At 32.5% G+C, this 12,555-nt stretch overlaps 1 pseudogene; it reads left to right on the top strand.

Annotated features, from left to right (window-relative positions):
- The first annotated feature begins 3,658 nt into the window (after positions 1-3,658).
- LOC128279357 (choline/ethanolaminephosphotransferase 1-like) lies at positions 3,659-5,858 on the top strand (annotated as a pseudogene).
- Positions 5,859-12,555: the final 6,697 nt, after the last annotated feature.

Below are 12,555 nucleotides of genomic sequence, written 5' to 3'. Positions count from 1 at the left end.
TAGTCATTATTCGACTGTTCAAGCATCACTTTATAAATATAATATATATATTCGACTTTCACACTTACTGATCATAGTAAGCTTATAAGAAATCAATAAGCAACTCATTAACAATTTTTTGTCAATGTTTACCACATAATCATAATTTCATTGCAAGCTGTCTTCCTGAGCAACAGTCACCAAATCATTTATAACTGGAGCTACGAAACTCCAAATCAAGTGTCGTTAATTTTCCCTGAAAATAAACTCATATATCTTTTATCTATAAAATTTTCAGAATTTTTGGTTTGGCAAATCAATACTATATTTTTCTTAAATTTTTCCCTTGTTTCACTATTTGACTAATCTGACCACTCTTCACTACAAATCAAAATTCTCATTGTACATAATTCAAAATATGTTCTTGTTTAGTTCATTTGAAACTAGACTCATTAAGGAGTCTAAGCGTGTAAACTTCATCTTATAACCATTTTTTTACAATTTATAATGATTTTATAAAAACAGAATAGGGGATCTAGAAGTCATTTTGACCCTATCCCACATCACTTCAAATATCTTATTATCAAAAATTCTTTTGCTTACACGGTTTCTTTTATAAGAAACTGGACTCATTAAGCTTTAATTACATAATTTATTCAGTTTCTAACTCATCTCTCACAATTTATGGTGATTTTCCAAAATCACGTTACTGCTGCTGTCCCGAGCAGATTTATTACCAATTCTTAAACCGAATTAAAACTTCTTCATTCCCAACCAACAAAACACCCTTTTTTGTATATCCTGCCATTCCCATTTTCAACCTATACTTAGCCCATCATTTTTATACTTCTTAATTTCGATCGGGAACTCTTGCGACTCATAATAAAAAAATGAATACGAGCTCACATCATATTACCATGGCTCCATGCCACCCACCCACTATTGGAAAGGATGATTTGTGTCCCCCTCCATGTCAGCCTTAAGCCTTGCTAGCCTGTGCCTAAAATGGTGTAGTTTTAGCGAGTACCTTGCGTATGTATTTTGAAATGACGCATTACCATTCCTTTTAGTTTCTTAAAGTGATTAAAAATATTTAAAAAATAAATTGAAACCGATATTTACCCATGTTTACAACTCATTTTCCTTAGTTTACATTCTTGTAATCTCGGTGGAAGTTAACAGTGATGTGGCATATACAATAGATGTATCTCCATGGAACTCTAGAATGCCGAATTGTGACAACTAGTCCCTTCGACATGTCGGAGATAATGTAAAATTTGTCTTGCCTAACAACATGCCTTTGCAAATTCGTTAGGAAAAATACCACAATTCCATGTTCTCGAACTCGATGTTGGCAAAGGCGATGGGTATAACATTCTAGTTATCATCTCGTACAACAGTAATTAGGAGAATATGTGTATAATTACTGTATAGCCAGATACCATAAACTTGTGGCAGTAGTTTGTAGTGGGGGCAAGCTCTAATGCATGGTTCAAACATCCAGAACAAGCGATGGAAAATTCTTCTCCTCAGTTGTAGTTCGTCATCCAGTCCCTTACAAGACAACGTTTGCAAATCAACCACAACACCTAGCACCTACTCCTGCACCACAACTAATCACCCTTGAATTTCATTGTATAAAGAATCCCAGTCTTCGTACAACTGCTCTATGACCATTTGTTTCGCCCACCATACTTTCCTACATAACTTGTTGTACTAGAACTGGGCTTGGACGTTGGCAATCAGGATTGATATAGGAATGGTGGGCATGTCCTTAACTAGTGGCATGATGCAATTGCAAATTGTTTTTTGCATCCATTTTGCGATGACCTTCGTATTATGTGCAACAGTGCATGTATGAGGCCTTTCAATTTTTCGAGTCGTATAGAGCTGGGTCCTTTGTATAAATGCGACTCAAACCTGCCAATCGCACTCTTCTCTAGTCCTCCAGTACTCTCTATCAAATAATATTGGTGTCGACTTTACGACTTTGTAGTCCACCGACACTTTTATGCTATACCACTTTATGGAAAGTACACACACTACACCAAAACAGGTTTTTAGCGGCGTTTGAATGAAAAACGCCGCTAAAGAACGACCATTAGCGGCGCTTTTAAAAAATGCCGCTAAAGATCGAGCATTAGCGGTTCTTATTAAAAAACGCCACTATAGGTTAACCTTTAGCAGCGCTTTTCAAAAAACGCCGCTAATGCTCGATCTTTAGCGGCGCTTTACAAAAAACGCCGTAAAAAATTTAACACAACGTCATCGTTTTGTATTGAGCCTTTAGTGGCTTTAGCGGCTCTTTTTAAAAACGCCGCTAAAGATCAAGTATTAGCGGCGCTTTTATGTATACCTTTAGCGGCGCTTTTCAGAAAGCGCCGCTAATGTTCGATCTTTAGCGATATTTTAAAAAATACATAAAAAATTAAAAATTAAAAACTATTATTTAAAATAATTTTAAAGATTTTTGGTATATGACTAATTGTTTTTAATTTATATGTTAAATATTTTCTTATATAATTGTAAAAGAGATAGTATTAATTTTAAAATATTGAATTAATTATCATTATAGTTTAGGATTTATGTATATGGTTAAGGGTTTAATGTTTATGAGTTATTATTTTAAGGTTTATGGATTATGAGTTTAGGGATTATGGTTTAAGGGTGGTTTAAGGGTTGTGGTTTAAGGTTTAAGTGTTAGGGGGTTACGGGTTAGGGGTTCAGGTTCATGTTTTAAGATTTATAGTTTAGGGTTTAGATTAATTAGTGTTTTTAATTTATATGATAAATATTTTCTTATATAATTATAAAAGGGATAGTTTTAATTTTAAAATATTGAATTAATTATCATTATAGTTTAGGGTTTATGATTTAGGGTATATGGTTTAGAGTTTAAAGTGTATGAGTTATTATTTTAAGGTTTATGGATTATGGGTTTAGGGATTATGGTTTATGGTTTAAGGGTTGGGGTTTAAGGCTTAGGGGTTAAGGGTTAAGTGTTAGGTTTACTTAAGGATTAGGCTTTATATATATTAATGGTTTAGGATTTAAAGTTTACTTAAGATTTGTTAAATGATGGAATTTTATACAATCAATTAATACTTTTATATTTAAAATATTTAATCTAAACCATTTGATATATTTAAATATTAGAATTAAAAAATTGATAAATAAATAAATAAAAGTAATGATTGATATGGATAGGGCCAAATTATAACAAATAAAATGAAATACAAAACTAAAATCATTCCACATCGAACATCTAGCAAAATAGTCATATTTTAGTTAGGAAGAAATATCTCTAATGAAATGGAGATTAGATCGGAAAAGAATAATATAAAATCATGATTAACGTCTTAATTTTTAATAGAAATTTGATATGTGAGAGATTGATTGCTTATATTGGATAATTCTAACTTAATAATTAATTACAGCCATTTAATTATTTGTTTTCTTATTAAAATATGCGATATTTATTTTAGAGTACTTAGTTTTTTATTTATAAAACCAATTTATAAAAATAATAATAATAAATATTTTATAAAATCATTTAACTAATAATTTTTAACAGATAAAATAAAAAAATTAGTATAGCAAAATGGTGTCATTTTATTTAAAATAAAATAATTTTTGATGGCGTTTTTAATAAAAACACCACAAAAAATTAACAATAGGGGCGGTTTTTATAAAAACGCCACAAAAAAATTATTTCACCTAAAAACAGGCGCTATTTTATCCCAAAATTTAGCCCAAACCCCTAATTTTTCCCCCTAAAATCGGTACCGCCAAACCCCTAAAATCAGGTTTATTCCCCTCACTTGGATTCACCTCCACCAAGATGGGTTCATCTTGCACACGGGTTGCTTCTATTTTTGTATCAGGTTTATACCTCCACCTTATTCTTTCTTTATTTCCTTGGTGTTTTGGGGAAGGGGGATGAGCGTGAATGTTTTCTCTCTGGCAATGTATTCAAAGTATGGGATCTTTTTCACATATTAGTAATTACTTGCTAGACTTTTGATGCTGTAGATGGGAAACAAGCTAGACGAACAAACTCCTCGAGTCCACTTGGAGAACTTTTTGACCATGGTAAGTTCACTTTATAATCTTTTCTTTCCATCCTTTGCTATTTTTATTAGAAAATTTTCTGATGGAGTAATTATTTTTGGTGGTCTTGAAATATTGCAGGGCGTGATGCACTTGCAAGTACGGTATGTATTTAACTTGTTTCATTACATAACAATGTCTAATAAAATTCTGCCATTATACAATATTATTCTTTTTAAGTTCGAAACCATGGATTTTGGGAGCACTGCCATGTGCGGAGGGGACAGTTTCTGGTTCTGGGTAATTTTATCTATTTTATGGAGCTACATGGGAACAGTAAGTTATCAAAAGAGTAATTTAGTTTTGTATTTTGTATTCCTTCTAAGAAATCCTGCCATACACTTTGCAGTTATTAAATTACTTGGTTTATTCTATAGAGGGTTTATAAATTTTGTTTTCAATCTCTTTTTATCAAACTTTATTCAATGTTAGGTAATTTTTTGAAAGGATTTTGTGATAACTTCGTGATGTATATTTGAGGTATTCTAAATATTCTGTTTGATATGTATTCCTCTCGAATGTCTCCATCCTTTCTACATAAAATTTTAGAAGGGAGTTTCTAATGTGGTTTTTTGTAGCATGCAGTGGAACATTCTTTTACCAATGCTGATACTTCTGTTGTGTCATTTTCTGCAGCTATTTCACCAATGCACTTATCCTTCCTATTGTCAATGGGCCGACTGAGGGTCTTGCGCTGATATATGGATTGCTCTTTATGACAGCAATTGTTGGTATGTTTCCTCACTCGATGTTATAGGGGTGTCTTTGACAGTTTGTACTAAACCTTTATATTACTTGTGTTCCACGTATAAAAAATTTGAAACTTCTTTTGAATTCTTTTCTTCTATTATTATTGTTTTTCACGTTTTATGATTGCTTACCTTTTTCCCCTCAAGGTGCCCAGTGGTGGGCTCAGCCATTTCAGCAATCGATACCCTTCTTGAGTTGGATACCTTATGTTAATGGTAAGTTCTTTGTTTAAGAAAGGGTTAGCACCTTATATTGGATTTCTTGTTGCTTTGCCATTTTTCTTTGACTATTTTATTACTTATTCACCTTTTTTTTCCAGAACTTCCAACATATAAAGCTGCTGTGTATTTGTTGACACCAATTGCTATTTTACCTACAGTGGCTTGCTAAGTAAGTGGTTATCTGCATCCTAAATGGTCAAAATTTACTTCAACTTTCATGGTTGAAGCTTCTTATAATTTCTATTTGGCACTCTTGTAGTTTCATGCTAGTGCTTTGAATTACTTATTCTTTGACCTTTAGTGGAAAATTGTCCACTTTAGTAGTCCAATGTGAGAGCTGAAGCTTCTCATGCTTTCATTTTTGGCTTCTTGTTGGCTTGTAGCCTTATACTAGAGCTATGGAATATTAGGCTGAGTTAAATGATCTAATTGCATTTTCATTATCAATTCCCTTTTTGTTTTCAACTCATAGCTTCATGTGTAATGCAGAGGCCAAGGTTTCCATGCATGAGACCACCTTATTTTAGTCCATCCTACATTTATTTTTTGTTCATAGTACTGCTGTCTTTTAGTGTCCGCATAAGCTTCTCTTATGTACTTGTATGGTTGCTATTGCAGTATAAGCAATGTCCATAAGATCGTTAAGGCAAGAAAAGGAAGCATGTTACTGGCATTAGCAATGGTAATTCTGTAAATTCATTGTGTTTCTTTCTTCCTTCCATGTATGCTTAAATGATTAATCGGTGTTTTCTGTTCTTTCTTGTCAGCTTTATCCTTTTGTTGTACTCGTGGGAGGAGTGCTCATTTGGTAATTTGAGTTTGTCCTCTTTTCTTATAACAACGTTCACCTTTTTTCTTTTATTCAGCACACAAATATGGTTAGGCTATTGACTTGTACACGCAGGCGATAGAGCTAAATAGTCAGAATGTAGTGTACTGGGCTAATCGCTCACTTGCTCACACCAAATTGGAAGAGTATGGTAGTGCCATACAAGATGCTACTAAGGCAATTGACTGTTAATTCTAAATATTCAAAGGCATGCTTTATTTACTGAAGTGATTCAGCCTTTTATGCAGTATATATTTTTGTTCTTGTTCTGATGGTTCTCTAATTTACAGGGTTATTACAGAATGCAGCCTTTTATTATATATTAGTAGTAAATATAATAAAATTTGAAGTGCAGAAAGTAGTATTTGAGTTAATGAATCCTAAAAATCGAAATAATGGATTGAATATAGAAATTAGATTTTCATTTTATTAAATATTTATTTGACAGAAAAGAAACAAAATCAGGTCATAACAAGCTATATAAATTAATTGTCGCTTTTTTTGGTACTCTTTTATATACTTTGATTAAGTTCTTTTTTGTATAAAGTTTGGTCTTCTAATAATCTTTCCTGTCTCAAACTCAACAGGTAGTCGATAAGCACTAAAACTGATTTTTCACAGTTTTCTTCTTCTATTTCAGGTATGTTAAGCTTCTCTTTTACCCTTTCACCTCTTCTTAACTACTAGTTTATTGCTTTTATGGTCGTTGTTTGTGTAATTGCCTATATGTAATTTCCATATTCTTTTGTGATTTAAATTTGGATCCTGTTCAGGCTCTTTCGTAAGTTGCTACTAGAGAATTTCATGCTTGTTTCTTCTGTTTTGGATGACATGTGTTACCAGGTAGTCCTCATGCATGAACTGAACTTTGGCTTGTGCTTTCTGGTCTCTGAAACTCAACTGTGTATATATTTTTCTCAATAGTACTGAATTCTTAGAGTTACTGTGGGGCTCTACCGTTGCTGCTGGTAAGTGAATTAACTGTTAATTATCCATAGAACTGACCATAAATCTTATTTTTAGAAGCAACACCGAAGACTATTCTGGACCTGATGGATTTAGATGGACTCAATCTTTACCATGTTAAGAGTCATTTACAAGTAAGTGCTTATATTTAACTTACGCGTTTCCATTTTAGCCCTTAAAACCAACCTTCCTTATGAGGGTTTATCATTTATTCCCCTAATGTTACTAAATTCTAGAAATTTAGACTAGGAAAATTTTGGGTGAAGGATTGGCAGGACACATCCAAAAATGGTAGGTCTTGTTATATCTACCCGCTTTCATTCTTAATGTTATATTAAACATGCGAATTGATTCATAAAATAATCACAAAGATATTTAAAAGATTGAAATATATAAGAGAAGTTATTGTGAGAAACTAGGAAGTAAATTTTTTCTTTTCTTATCGTTGTATGGTTATGAGTTTAATATATGTTGCAAGCTTACTAATCTTTTATTTGTAAATAAAGATCAGTGGATTCATGAATGGATTAACAACAATTGACATTTTTTCCTATATGCTGACACTCAAAACTCTTTTGACATTTTTTCAAACCAGTACTCTCCAAGCTTCACCATTGATTCATGCTTGTTCATGAGTAATTGAGTATATAAACTTTCTTTAATTTACAACTTTTGGATCAAGTCTAATTTTCATTGTATATAAACATTATTTATTTCTGCTTTATTTTATATACTGGTCCTGTTCCATGATCATCCTCTTTATTCATTATAGGTTCCTTACAATCTCATTTAAATATTTTGATTTGCTTATTTGATTTTTGTTATAATTTAGATTGATTTGAATTCAAAATTTCGGAAACTAAAATATTTTGGTTTGATGTGATTATTCCTTAAAACCAATCCAAACCAGTCCATACTCATCCTTAGACTTAGCTGAAATCGTTGCTTAATTTTATTAGGTTAAAACACAATAATTTAGCATTTGTGAATTGTTTCTTTATTTTTTTATTAATCATTCATGATTATATTTATCTCTTTAGGAATTACTTGAGTTAGGGAGAGTGTTGGAACACAAAGTCGGGTCTCACCCAAGAACTTATTTCATTGCTACCTGTTTCAAAATACAAGTGCAGCTTATTCTCAAGGAAGAAATCAAGGAAAGAGAGGTACTGCTTATGCTTCATCTTTGCCTCGTTAAAATGTGATTTGCTTTTATCAGCTGTTGCATTTTGGTCTTCCACAGATTTTAAATTGAAATACTCAACAACCCTTGTTCATCTTGGCATAAGTTTTATATGTTAATTTTTTGCCACTGTTTTAAGAGATTGGATATGTACTTGCCCGTAATGGAGTTCCTCGAACTTCTAAACCAGTAACATTTCTGAATTTGTGATCATTAACTCCATAGTAGAGCCATTAATTTCATATCCGTATCCTCATGTGTCCTATACTTGCACGTTGAAGTGTTTTTGCATTTGGAATTTTCTTTCTTAATTAGTTTTCTTTAAAAGGGACTGCTTGAACGAGTTAGTGTTTTATCTAAAATTAGAAGACATTTTCTTGATTGTTATTAATTGTTTTCTTTTACCAACTAGCCTATTTTCTGTAGTTTTCTACTGCTAGTGGTGGGATGATTATCTCTAGTGATGGTGTTTGGGATGCAGTTGTCTAATTTTGCCCAGCAGAATTAAGCTAATTTTATGCTACATTCTAACTATCATTTTTTTGTTCTTTATGGATTTTCACTAGCGTTGATGATGCAAATTAATCATTATTCATTCCAATATATTTGAAGAAAGGAACATTTGTTCAGATAAAATATAGTATATATTCTCTGCTCTCCTATCTAATTTATCATCAATTTGCCTTCTCAACGACTATTATTTTACCAAAATCCCCACTGATTGAATCATACCTTTGAAACATGCGAGCTATAATTTACTGTGTAAGCTGATGGAGTTACCATAATATAGCTCTTTTATGTTTTGACTGGTGGCAAATGGAACAGGAAAAACCAACTACACTAGATTGCGGTCCAAGAACAATTTGCAGAAGGCACATAATGGCTGGCTCCTACCTCTACAAATGCATGTGGGAGGCATTGCAGCAGTGAATAAGAATGATATTGATCAACATGCAGTTGACACCGTATGTGCTTTAAATCCGAATTCAGGTGTGAGTTTCAGATATTTTATGTGCAAAAAAGTATTAGAGTGCCTTATGTTTGTATGTTAGTTAAGCAGATTATAGATAGAATCTGCAGTAGGATTACCTAATTAGTTGATCAAAAACTACGCCTAGTTTTGTAATAGTCTACTTGCATATTTGCATATATTTAATAATAATCTCGTGTCAACTAATTATTCTATTTTTATTTAATTGTTTTGTTTTCAACTTTTATTTATATTTGAGTTGAAAAAGAAAAAAAAGCAATTGTAATTTTGACTTAGAAAAGAGAATATTCATTAGCGACTTAATCAATTTAAATAATCAATGTTGATATTTCACATGGGAATGGATATTCAAATCTTATATTTTACATGGTTATGATTTAAGTCCTTATTTCATTTAAGTAATTTCATTATAATACCTTATTCTATTGATATCTTTATATTTAATCTCATTTTATTATTTATTTTAGTTTTGATTCAAAATTTTTATTTTTATTATAATATTTAAGATAACTTGAGTTTTTAACTTTTGGATTTTAATTGTGTTATTAATTTATTATTTTAAATTTTAAATTTAAATTCTTTAATTTTTGTATGTAGTTTTAAAGTTAAAATTTTAATAGAAAATTTAATTTTATAATGAATTTTAAGCTTTTTATATATTTTTTATGACCTTTATAATATTTTATAATATTTTTTTTAATTTTATGACCTTTAGCGGCGTTTGTGGGAAAAGCGCCGCTAAAGGCCATGACATTTAGCGGCGTTTGTAGGAAAAGCGCCACTAAAGGCCATGACATTTAGCGGCGTTTGTGGGAAAAGCGCCGCTAAAGGCCATGGCCTTTAGCGGCGTTTTTTTTGCGGCGCTATCTATAGCGGCGTTTTTTGTGACGTTTGTAAAAACGCCGCAAATAGTTTTAAGCGCCGCTAAAGACCTTAAAAAACGCCGCTAAAAGTTAATTTTGCTGTAGTGACAATCCTCCTTGTTTACGAATTGTTTCTGTATGAACAACTTTTTCAACTTGAAATCTAATGCCAATCGGTGAGTAAGTATTATGTTTGGGTACTCATGAAACTCAGATACAAGGGCCGCATCAAGGTCTACACTTAACATGTGAACCCCTAAGGTCATTTCGTATAACCAAGCCGCGACTCAGATTCTTGACTGAAGTGGGGTGTACATCTCTAGCCTCCTCCGCGCCTTCACCATCGATATCTTTTGAGACCTCATTTAGATCTGGGGCACTATCATGAGGAGAATGACAATCATTATGGGACCCTTCTTCACCATCTTCATCGGTGCCCATCAACTCCAGATGTATCTTTAGACAGGGACCCAAAATAAGGTTGCTATACGCAATCTCACCATAGTGAGGATTTTCGGCCCTTGTCGATGTCCCTCCACAACTTGACTATTTTGCCAAATTGATATTAAGATCAAATTCAAACGCATATTGTTGACTTATTAGAGTGACATTTTCAATGGGCTCCACATCGACTAACCCTGCAAACAACTCAACTGGTTTGACGTTGAAGTTCCCAATCGAGCAATAAATTGCGATCATAGTGCCCATGTCTTCATCATCATCTAAAATTTCCATCTCCTCGTATTTGCACAGATTTGAGGAAATTGGAAATTGTAAAATAGTCTAGACATCGTCCTCTTACAACAGAAAGCTATTTTGGCACTAATCCTTCTTTTTTTTTTCATTTCTTTGACCTTTAGATTCTTGTTAAATCTCATCCCAGCTTTCTGATGACTTTCAAATACGACACCAATTGCTCTTTGTAAAATTACTCCATCGAATTTAATGTATACTAAGAATTTATTATTCATCTTCGATACAATCTCTCTTCTCTTACTAAATAAAAATCTTCCCCCCTTTCTTTTTTTTTTTCTCTTTAACAGATTATGAAAACTTCAACAGAAACCAAAATTGATATAGGTTTGGACGAACTAGTGAGAGTATGTATATTGTATTTGGAACCAATATTGCCTGATAGCACGACGACACCCAAAGAGAATAATTTTTTAACTATCTGACACCTTTGTTGCCAGACAACATGGTAGCACAAAAAAAAAAAAACTTTTTTAACTATCTGACATCGGTGCCATCATATAGCACAATGATACAAAAAAAAATTAAACTATTTGATGCCGGTGCCGCCAAATAGCACGGCAGCACAAAAAAATTACTTTTTACTTGCCGACACCGGTGCCGCGAGATAGCCTGATGGCACCAAAAAAAATTCCTTACAAATTTTTTTTTTCAATTTGACAAAATAATTTGTTTTAAAAATTTCTTTGGTGCCGCCTGAGAGATTGGCGACACCTATTAAAAAGATATTTTTTAATTCTTTTTTTCTCCTTTAATATCATAAAAATAGAAGTATTTTAAAAATACATACTAGTACCTCCTATCCTAGTGGTGGCACCCAAAAAATTATAATTATTTTTTAAAATGCAATGATTGGGCTATCATTGGGGACAGTAGCACTAATAAATGTGACGACACTGGTAGACACTATAAATTTTAGATCATTCTCATTCATGATTTTTTATTTGAGTCATTTTCGAAAAAAAACTAGTAAAGTTGTTATTAGACCACATAATTACTGGGAAATAATTTACCGACAGATTGGTCCCAAACTCCGAATTTCTTTTAACGTAGGTGAACAGTTCTCATGTCACGCATATGCAAGGATGTAACTTGTCCCATTTTTTGCCACTGACCATTTTGAAGTTAAAAGTATCGTAATTTTCCTCAAAAGAAATAAGTTATCATCACAGTTACTGATAACTAGCATCTGCGCTTCCCCTTCCCAAACAAATGAGACTCAAAAACACACTATGAAGGACAAATGCCCTACAATAGTTAACACTTTTGACAAAACAATTCAAAGTCTCTCCCCTATCCTGTCGTCTTTAGTGTCAATGTAAGTAAGGTCACTATGGGTGAGATTTTTGACAAATCTCAAAGCTTGAATCACCGTCCATTTCTATGCAACATTATCTTTATATCCATCTGCCCTATCTATCTACTTATATAGGGCATTAAAATCCACACCAGGCCTTCCACTGTCTCCTTTTGCATGACAAAAAGCCACCCCATTTCGCCAATCACAATCTTCCCTTTTTTGAAAATGGAAGTTAAAACACCATCACTATCCCACATTTCTGCGCACAATGACAGATTCAACCCCTTTTACCTCCAAAATAAATGCCCCTGTACTGGCCTAAGTAAGAGCATTCAATCTAGTGGTAGTGGTCTTGCCCCATAAAGAGAATACATGTTCGAAAATAGAGAAGCTCAATTCATAAGAGACGTTAGATTAATCTTAAATCCAATATATGAAACAATTTAATTATTTTCATTCTAAAAAATTCAAATCAAGCCCAATGGTTCCATATATGATACTTAATTCTTTTAATAAAAAAAAGTGTTATGAGAAATGTTAATAGATGAAGAAACTGAAGGGCTAAAAGGCCAATTGTTCTTTGATAAAAAATACCAACGTAAGCATGTCC

This window comes from Gossypium arboreum, chromosome 12 (assembly GCF_025698485.1).
Source record: "Gossypium arboreum isolate Shixiya-1 chromosome 12, ASM2569848v2, whole genome shotgun sequence".
Lineage (NCBI taxonomy): Eukaryota > Viridiplantae > Streptophyta > Magnoliopsida > Malvales > Malvaceae > Gossypium > Gossypium arboreum.
Note: the sequence above shows the minus strand (reverse complement) of the source record. Positions and strands in the feature narration are given on the sequence as shown.